Below are 9,954 nucleotides of genomic sequence, written 5' to 3'. Positions count from 1 at the left end.
TTCATGGTTTTTTGGGTTTTCTTCCCTCTTGCCGCTCCTCCGCATCCGTTTTTTTCTGCGCCGCTTTGGTTTTTTCGCCGGAGTCTTTGCCTCCGTTTTATCGTGCTCTGTTTTGACTGCTTGGCGGCGTGTAAAGGATCCCTTACTGCGTCTTCTTTGGGTATTGGTTCGGTATTGATTTTTGTCCGTTTTTCTAGTATTTCCCACAAATCTTCTTATTTGTTTCTTTTGTCCCGAGAATGCTGTCTCTCCTCATTGTGAGGAGAAGTTCTTTCCTTGTTTGGTTCTCTTTATTTGGTCTTCTACTTGGCGTCAGCTTTTTCTTTTTTGTGATTTGGATCGTCCAGTTATTGATTTGTCTTGGAAAATTTCTCACGGGGTCCTTTACACGGCCGAGAGGCTTGCTTGGTTTTGGGTATGCTCGATCGACAGCTTGTTTTTGTCTGCCCTCCGTGAGTCGAGTCTCTTCACAGCATCTGTTTTTTTCACTGTCATCTGGCTGTCAGTGTTTTGTCATGGCTTTCAGTCTCTTATGTTTTTGCATTCTCCTCTTATGTCCCTTTTATCTTGGTTCGTCATGCGCTTTTTGGTTCTTCGGCATGATGAGTTGTCTGTGGTTCGCGGTTTTTTGTTTATATGTGTGAATGTATGCAAGGCTGTATTTGGGGGGCTCGTTAATGACTTTCGTTTCAAGGGGTGGTCGGCCTTCGGCTGTTGACGTTATGTAGCGTGTGAAGTCTCGGGTTCGGTTTAATCCTCCCGTTGTTTTTCCGTCGTTTCTGGTCTGACCGCCGTCGTCGCTATTTTTGTCCGTCAATGGGGTGGTCGTGGTGTGGTGGCGTCGTTGGCATAATGATACTCTGGTCGTTCATATTTAGGTAATGGTTTTGTGTTGCGTGTGGCATGTCCTGGCCTTTTCGGGGGTGAACCAACGCCTTTGGGCGTTGGTAAGTCGGTTGATGGGGGGCCATTTTTGGTGGTCGGTCGCTTTTCCCCCTTGTGCTGGGTCGTGCTTGTTTTGGTTTGTCCCAGTTGTTTTTGAGTCCTTTTTTTGTCGTTTTGTCGAATTGGTCCATGTAGGAGTGTAAGGTCGGGACGAGGCAATTACGAGATGCAATCCTCGTTTGTGTGTTTGTCTTTTTGTTATTTGTTGGTAGGGCGGGGTTCGATTCCCCGGCGGAAGTTGGCGTGTTGGTACACCCCCGTTTGTAGGGTGGTGAACCGTTTTGTTTTTGACGGATGTCGTCGTTATGGTCTGGGCGGCCATTGACACTCACCCTACCGGGGGGCCAGTCCATTCGCCTTAAACATAAAAAACTTACCTGACGCGGGAGGCACTGTGATCAGGGAGGCAGTCCTCTCAAGGTGAGGCTCTTTCATTGCACTTCGATTGGGTTGACCCTTGCGATTACCCCAAATGTGGGTAACTCGAGCGTATAATTTCTGGTAGTGGGGACCTGCGTTCGCGCTAGTCCCCGCACCAAACCCCGGTGGCAAAGTTGGCTAATGGGAAGGTTTGTTGGTAACGTTTCAGGCAGGGCAGGGAAGGAGATGCGGTGGCGGTGTAAGGACTAAGGAAGGTGAGTTGTATTTGTGAATTCCACTGCTGAAATTGTAGGTGAATGTTCCGTACTTGGTGCACTGCAAAACTGTGATTTTATTTCTTTCATTCTTGGCCGTAGAGAGAGCGAGAGGACGTGTTTATTTCAGCCGCATCGATTTCCATCGATAGACGAGTGAGACAAGAAAATGCCAGCGGGTCGAGCTCTTATCCTCGTGCATCGTTTCGAAAACGTAAGTGGATGTGTGTTTGTACTGCTCCATCGCGATAGATTTCTTTTGCGTTTGTGTATGTTGCGTTCTGGAGAGCCCGTTTTGCATTGAGTAACTGAGGACCCGCCAGATCAGTTGGCGTTACATTTCTGTGGCCAACACTTTGTGGTTTCTCTATGTTATCAGTTAATTGGATTGTTATCATAAAAAGTAAATCTTTCATGGTCAGGATAGTGTCTTATCGGCCCTTTGAATACGTACTGTCCGTGTTGAGCAGGGAACAGTAAGACTTTGAAGTGCGCTACGTCACGTAAGTCACGTTTTCGCAGGATCAATGTTGTAGTGTTGTAGCCTTCGTTGTATGCATATCATCCGGGCTAGGTTAACTTCCATCTAATGCATAACAGTGCATGCATTTTTTACTTGTCGTATCCTGTTCTTTGCTCACACGAAAAGATACGTTTCATGTCATAAACGTTGGATTGATAAGATCTCGCGCGCACGCGCTCCCTTGGGAATACAAGTTCCACTTTCTCGTGTGAACTATTTTGTTTTTGTTGTATGTCTCATCTTTGACATATCGTTGGCATGTTGTGTTCAAAAAACCTGGTTTGGAATGTTCTTTCATTAAAGGAAACTGAGATTTTTTGAGATAATCAAGTGTACAGAAGGAAAAAGGGAAGCCTACAACACGGGGTATTCCCAGGCGGTCTCCCATCCAAGTACTAACCCCGCCCGACAGGGCTTAACTTCGGTGATCGGACGAGAACCGGTGTTTTCCCTGTGGTATGGTCGTAGACAAGTAATTCGCCGTGAAAATTAACTTTGTTATAAGGGAAAATAAAAACGAGGTCAGAGCAAGCACAATGTGCATTTGTCCTCTTGCCGTCAACGCAAGTGCCATGCAATGCTGGTCCTGCTGCCCACTGTACAAGGGCGATCGTTGTGTGCGCCTCGCTTTCAGGTTGGCTTTGGGCATTCCTTCCTTGGCACGGATTGTAATCGGACCACCATATCTCGTGGCCATGAGACTGGGAGCACCTTGTCCGCTGTGAGCATTTACGGGCATCGGCTTCTCGGCCTTTTGGCTAAGATCAAGTGTAGTATCTGTTCTTATCAGCTTAATATCTGATACGCTGCTCATCGAGCAGCTCATATATTAAACTGATTTTTGGAACTGGGCCGTGGAAAAGAGGCTTGCCTCGTCCCGGCCACGGGTTGCCTCGGTATAGCACTACCTCCGAGCGTGGCCCACTTCCCTCTGGGGAAGAAATAATCAAGTGAAAGCAGAACAAATGACCAAGCAACCAACCTTCACATTTCTCTTCTCTTTTCTAGGTAGCATAGCAGCGAGTGGACAGCACGACACGACAGGACGAGGAGCACGTGACCCCCATTACCACATGGTATGCGCAGACAAGTTGCGTTTTTGCGGTTCCGGAGAGGTTGAAAAGGCATACTTACCTGACGCGGGTTTTTATTATCTGCCAGGTTCGTGCCTTTCCTTGTGGTACGCGTAAGTTCCGTATTGGAATTGGAGTGTGGGGACAAGCGTTTTTGGGATTTGTGGTAAGATTTTTGATTCCTGAGTTTTACTGGTGACCCTCCTGGGGACTTATGCTTGGCGTCCTGCCATAACCCAGGGTAGCCAGTCTTTCTGTTCCCTTCCTGGGAGCTTTGCTTTCCGGGGGGACTGTTTTTTCTCTTTTTCCCTTTTCATCATGCCTCTTGCGGCCTTTAAGAGGACAGTAGTCCTCGACCTTTCCGATGTTCCAACCTCTGTTCCCAGGGCGGAACTTGTTACAGCCATCAAGGGAAAGTTCACCCCCTTTGTGATTGACAGTATTCAGTTTGTTCCCGTAAAACTGGTTCAGATTACTTTCGCTGACCCAAAATGTAAAAATATTGTTGAAGGTTATGATTTTGTCACTTTAGCTGGTGCTAAGTGCAAAGTCATGTATGCTGGGCCTCGAGCTCAAAATGTTATGTTGTATCACTATCCCTTTGAGGAGAGTGATGATCGCCTCCGGCCCTACTTTTCCTCGTACGGGAAGGTGGAGACGATAAGGCACCAGCATTACCCGGGTGACCCTGCAATCTGCACTGGAGCCCGTATCATCAAAATGGTTCGTTCTGGCCGGATCCCTCGTAATCTGGACATTGCTGGATATAAATGTAAGGTGTGGTATGTGGGTCAGCCGGCCGAATGTGATATCTGTCGTGGGGAACACCTCACCAAAAACTGTGACTTGCGCGGGAAGTGCCGCAGGTGTCGGGAGCCTGGTCACATGGCCAGGGATTGCCCAACCCCCCCAATGCCTGGGGGAACCCACCATCTTCGCCTGCGACCCCCGCCCATCCGTCCGCTTCACTTGTTGTTGGTGCCACTCCCCCGGAGTCGCTGCCTCCCCTCCTGGATGTCAGTTCTGGTCCTGAGGACCTTCCCACTTCTCCTGCAAGCTCTGACCATGAGGACTCTGGGGACGAGGGGGTAACCCTTCGTCCTCCTGCCCCCACGCAACCTGGTATTTCAAGTTGGGGTTCCCACACCGACCTCAGGGACAATGAGTTATCCCCCCTGGTACTCCACCCATGGCCTCTCCTGCCACCAGTAAATGTTAAGGAGGGTGCGGCCCTCCCTAAAACGGTAATGGTGGGTCCTCGACGCGCGTGCAGGTGGCTGCCTCCCCCGCCGCTGCGTCTGATGGTTTGGCTGCGCCACAGAGTAATACAATGTTAACACTAGTAGTAACGTAGTTGGTGTAATGGACAATACTACTATAGTTAATGGAAAAGAAATGGAAATGGATAATAGTAATAATGTAGTTACTGGAAAAGAAATGACAAATAATGCTGTAGTTAATGGAAAAGAAATGGAAATGGATAATAGTAATAATGGAAAAGAAATGGATACGAATGATAATGAACTAGTTAATGAGACTGAATACAGTCAAAGTATATTTAGTGACGATGACCCTTTAACGGGCATCAATGTAACCCCTGTAAATACCCCACAGGTTCTATCTCTGTCTCCCGTAATGGTTAACGAGGTCGAGCTGACTGATTCACCAGTCACTAAGCGTGGACTTTCGGATGTTGAGGCTTCCTCTGATGATCAGGTCAAGTCTAAGAAGAAAGCGAAGAAACCTCTTCCTGGTTCTGCGGTCCCCGGCCGCTCGAAGTCTGGAAAGGGCAGGGAGTCTGGGAGGGCTGTTCATTCTGGCCTTCCCTCCTTGGCTCCCCCTGCCCCGGTTCGGAGCCGTCGCTCCTAGTTGTGCTGTCTCTCTCTTTCTTCTCAGTTATGGCTCTCTCTATCCTCTCCTTAAACACCAATGGTCTCAGGGACTCGTCCAAGCGCGCTGGTGTTCTGCACTGGTTACGTTCCTTTCCTCAGGTCCCTGACATTGTCTGCCTACAAGAGGGCCCACTGCTCTTCAGACAGTGAATGTCAGTCTGGTTTCGTTCATCTGGTTTTAATGCAGTTGCTTCTGTTGGCTCTGCACACTCTTGTGGTTGCATCATTTTATTCCGCCCCACGGTCACCCTTACGAGCTCTTGGTGTGACACCGCTGGGCGTGTTGTTTTTTGCCACTTTACCCATTCTGGGCACCCGTTTCGTATCTGCTGTCTCTACGCCCCCAATCGCAACCCAGCCCGTGACGACTTCCTGGACGACGTCTCGTCTTGGGTTGATCCCACCTATCCGACCTTCCTTGCCGGGGACTTTAACACTGTGTTCGACCGCGCCCTCGATCGTCGGGGCTCCAATGTCTCTGACACTTCCCGCGAAAGTACTGCTACCTTAAAACGTCTTTTTGACTCCTGCTGTTGTCTGGACATTTGGAGGCACCTGCATCCTTCCGATTCTGCCTTCTCTTGGACTCGCTCAGACGGCCTTATGGCCTCCCGTATTGATCTCATTGGTGCCCCGTACTCCTGTTACCATCAGTCTTGACTTGCGATATTATTCCTTGTCCGTTTTCGGATCACTGTGGTGTGGTGCTTTCTTGTAGTGTCCCAGACATTGCTGCTCCTGGGACAGTTTCTGGAAGCTCAACATTTCTGTCCTCAATGATGAGGACTATATCCAGCATATCACTAATTTTTGGTCCGTTTGGAGGCAGTCCATGCTGTCCTTCCCGTCACTAGCTAAGTGGTGGGATAAGGGCAAGAGCCAAATCAAAGGCCTCACAATTAAATATTGCGCTGAGCGCTCGAAAGAAAACATCGCAGTGTCGAGACCTCCTTGGCCGACTAGCTGGGCATCTTAAGAACCGTGTTGATGCCGGTTTCACCTCCTGTGTTGAGCCGTACCATTCTACCCTGTCTGCCCTTGCTGCCCTAGACCTCGAGGCAGCTCGGGGAGCCCAAGTCCGTGCTCGGGCCAATGGGTTGAGGAAGGTGAAACCTCCTCGGCCTTTTTCTTCCGTCTGGAAAAGAAGCGTGCCGCCGACCGACTTATTTCAGCACTTCGATGCGATGATGGCACAGTGGTCTCGAGTTCAAAGGACCTATGCCAGGCTTTTGCTTCCTTTTATTCTAACTTGTTTAGTGCCGAGCCTACTGACGGGGACGTGGCTCTTTCCCTGCTCGACGCCCTCACCTCCACCTTGTCCGCCGACCAGGCTCAACAGTGTGATGGTCCTCTCCAGTCGGAGGAGTGTTATACTGCTTTATGTGGGATGGCTCGAGGCAAGACCCCGGGCTTGGATGGCCTCCCTATGGAGTTTTATGTCAAATTCTGGCCGGTGCTCGGACAGGACCTCGTGCTCGTCCTGAACTCATGTTATGAGGCTGGCACTCTCAGCCTCTCTCAGCGTCGAGGCATCATTTCTCTCATCTTTAAGACGGGTGACCGGCTGAACCCTCGTAACTGGCGGCCAATTTCCCTCCTTAGTGTGGACTACAAGCTCGCTGCCCGCGTCATCGCTGGGCGTCTCCTGAAGGTTATTCATGCCGTGGTGGCTGAGGATCAAACCTGTGGTGTCCCCGGTCGTTATATTGGTGAGAACGTCGCTTATCTCCGAGACATGGTCCATTACGCCACGCAATCCGGGTCTCCTTGTGCCATCCTCTCGCTCGACCAAGAAAAAGCGTTTGATCGCGTTGATTGGTCCTTTCTGCATGCCACCCTCTGCAGAATGGGTTTCCAAACCTCCTTTCTGCGCTGGATCCGCCTTTTCTATAATGCTGTTCAGAGTGCTGTCATTGTTAACGGTCATGTCTCAAACTTTTTCAGTCTCACACGGGGGGTGCGTCAAGGCTGCCCCCTCGCACCTTTGCTGTATGTTATGGTCGCTGAGGTCTTGGCCGCCAATATTCGAGCAAATCCCGCCATTACTGGACCTTTGCTGCCTGGACTGCCCTCACCGCTCTCTCCAATTTCCCAGTACGCGGATGACACATCGCTCATCTTGTCCTCCGATGCCTCCATTAGGGCTGTTTTTGACACCTACACAAGGTATGAGCTTGGTTCTGGATCCAAGCTCAACCTGACAAAGTCTCGCGGCTTGTGGCTGGGGTCTTGGGCTGGCCGAACTGACCCCCCTGTCCCTCTCGACTGGACATCTTCTAAGCTTAAAATCCTCGGAGTCTTCATTGGCCCGCATGACATTGATGAACTAATTGGCGGCCTCGGATAGAGGCTGTGGAACGCGTCCTCTCCTCCTGGCGTCAGCGCTCCTTGTCTTTTCATGGCAAGGCTTTGGTCATCAATTGCCTGGCCCTCGCCAGGGTTTGGTATGTGGCATCCCTGGTCCACATGCCCCCCTGGGTACTTAAAGAACTTAACTCCCTTGTTTTCTCATTCTTCTGGAAAACCAAGCGGGAGCTCGTTGCACGTGCTGTGGTCGTTCAGCCCACATCGCTGGGAGGTTTCTCGGTGGTGGACATTAAGCTCAAGGTTTGGTCGCTTCTGGGTCAGTGGGTCAAACGGTCTACTTTGTCCTCGTCAAGCTGGTCCTCCTTTGTGTCGTACTGGTTTCAATCGTGTTTTGCTGCCTCCTCTCTTGATGTTTTCTCCCGTCCCGCTGCCTTCGACAGGTCCCTGTTACCGCCATTTTACTCCTCTTTGCTTTTGGCCTGGGAGTCGCTTGGTGGCTCTTTTTCCCCCTCCCGGGGAACTTTGGTTTTCGCATCCTCTGACCCTCACGTTGTCGCCTCCGTGGCTTTTTTTCTCTGCCAAAGTCGGTTACCAGTTTCTTTTATCCTGTTCCTCTGTCACACCGCACTGTGTAGTTAAGTTCTTTCCCTCCTTTGGGGACCTTTACTGGTATGATACGTGGCGCCAGTTCCACTTCTTTGATTTTGACCGCTTTGTTGTTGATTTCTCCTGGAAGGTAGCTCATGGTGTGATTTACACTGCTGAGCGTCTTCTCTCTTTTGGTTTATCTGTCTCCTCCGCTTGTTTTTGTGGTCCTGTCGTCGAGTCACTGTCGCATTTGCTCTTTGTGTGTCCCCTTGCTCAAAGTGTTGTTGGTTGGCTACAGTCCCTCCTTTTTCATTTCTCGCCTATGTGTCCTGTGCTTGAGCGTCGCCATTTACTTTTTGGTTTCAATTCCACTGAGCTTCACGCAGTGCCCAAAGTCTTCAGTTACCTGTTGTGTGCCTGTAAGTTTCACATCTGGCTGGCCCGCAATGACTACCGCTTTCGTTCTGTCAACCTGGGGCCCTCGCCGTCATTGAGGGAGCAAAGGCCCGTGTCAAGTTCCACCTCCCCTTGCTCTTCAAGCGTTTTTCAACCCGGAGACGTCGACGTTATTTTGCCCGCCAGTGGGGGGCGGATGGAGTCATCGCCTCTATGTTTCCAACAAGCTCGTTTTTCGCTTCGGGCCACCTGCTTAATTCACCCTCTGTACCACCTGATTTGCTTAGTTTTATTTCGCCTCTGTCGCCTAATACTGGTGACCAATGCCTCAGGCGTTGGATGAGTCTGTCGACTGGTGACCTTTGGTCTGCCATTCACGCTGCTCATCGAGCAGCTCATATATTAAACTGATTTTTGGAACTGGGCCGTGGAAAAGAGGCTTGCCTCGTCCCGGCCACGGGTTGCCTCGGTATAGCACTACCTCCGAGCGTGGCCCACTTCCCTCTGGGGAAGAAATAATCAAGTGAAAGCAGAACAAATGACCAAGCAACCAACCTTCACATTCTCTTCTCTTTTCTAGGTAGCATAGCAGCGAGTGGACAGCACGACACGACAGGACGAGGAGCACGTGACCCCCATTACCACATGGTATGCGCAGACAAGTTGCGTTTTGCGGTTCCGGAGAGGTTGAAAAGGCATACTTACCTGACGCGGGAGGCACTGTGATCAGGGAGGCAGTCCTCTCAAGGTGAGGCTCTTTCATTGCACTTCGATTGGGTTGACCCTTGCGATTACCCCAAATGTGGGTAACTCGAGCGTATAATTTCTGGTAGTGGGGACCTGCGTTCGCGCTAGTCCCCGCACCAAACCCCGGTGGCAAAGTTGGCTAATGGGAAGGTTTGTTGGTAACGTTTCAGGCAGGGCAGGGAAGGAGATGCGGTGGCGGTGTAAGGACTAAGGAAGGTGAGTTGTATTTGTGAATTCCACTGCTGAAATTGTAGGTGAATGTTCCGTACTTGGTGCACTGCAAAACTGTGATTTTATTTCTTTCATTCTTGGCCGTAGAGAGAGCGAGAGGACGTGTTTATTTCAGCCGCATCGATTTCCATCGATAGACGAGTGAGACAAGAAAATGCCAGCGGGTCGAGCTCTTATCCTCGTGCATCGTTTCGAAAACGTAAGTGGATGTGTGTTTGTACTGCTCCATCGCGATAGATTTCTTTTGCGTTGTGTTATTTGCGTTCTGGAGAGCCCGTTTTGCATTGAGTAACTGAGGACCCGCCAGATCAGTTGGCGTTACATTTCTGTGGCCAACCTTTGTGGTTTCTCTATGTTATCAGTTAATTGGATTGTTATCATAAAAAGTAAATCTTTCATGGTCAGGATAGTGTCTTATCGGCCCTTTGAATACGTACTGTCCGTGTTGAGCAGGGAACAGTAAGACTTTGAAGTGCGCTACGTCACGTAAGTCACGTTTTCGCAGGATCAATGTTGTAGTGTTGTAGCCTTCGTTGTATGCATATCATCCGGGCTAGGTTAACTTCCATCTAATGCATAACAGTGCATGCATTTTTTACTTGTCGTATCCTGTTCTT

At 50.0% G+C, this 9,954-nt stretch overlaps 5 non-coding genes across 5 annotated transcripts; 4 read left to right on the top strand and 1 right to left on the bottom strand.

Moving 5' to 3' along the window:
- Positions 1-1,314: 1,314 nt before the first annotated feature.
- Positions 1,315-1,478, top strand: LOC137990187 (U1 spliceosomal RNA). The gene has a single exon (XR_011121201.1). It is a non-coding gene; the product is annotated as a U1 spliceosomal RNA (small nuclear RNA).
- A 976-nt stretch (positions 1,479-2,454) lies between these two features.
- LOC137990165 (5S ribosomal RNA) lies at positions 2,455-2,573 on the bottom strand. Its single transcript, XR_011121182.1, has one exon. It is a non-coding gene; the product is annotated as a 5S ribosomal RNA (ribosomal RNA).
- Positions 2,574-2,841: 268 nt separating this feature from the next.
- Positions 2,842-3,033, top strand: LOC137990209 (U2 spliceosomal RNA). Its single transcript, XR_011121221.1, has one exon. It is a non-coding gene; the product is annotated as a U2 spliceosomal RNA (small nuclear RNA).
- A 5,638-nt stretch (positions 3,034-8,671) lies between these two features.
- Positions 8,672-8,862, top strand: LOC137990158 (U2 spliceosomal RNA). Its single transcript, XR_011121175.1, has one exon. It is a non-coding gene; the product is annotated as a U2 spliceosomal RNA (small nuclear RNA).
- A 194-nt stretch (positions 8,863-9,056) lies between these two features.
- On the top strand, positions 9,057-9,220 carry LOC137990186 (U1 spliceosomal RNA). Its single transcript, XR_011121200.1, has one exon. It is a non-coding gene; the product is annotated as a U1 spliceosomal RNA (small nuclear RNA).
- The last annotated feature ends 734 nt before the right edge of the window (positions 9,221-9,954 follow it).

Source organism: Montipora foliosa, unplaced genomic scaffold (assembly GCF_036669935.1).
Source record: "Montipora foliosa isolate CH-2021 unplaced genomic scaffold, ASM3666993v2 scaffold_66, whole genome shotgun sequence".
NCBI classification, from domain to species: domain Eukaryota; kingdom Metazoa; phylum Cnidaria; class Anthozoa; order Scleractinia; family Acroporidae; genus Montipora; species Montipora foliosa.
The sequence above is the reverse complement of the archived record's forward strand: the minus strand, read 5'-3'. Positions and strand labels throughout refer to the sequence as shown.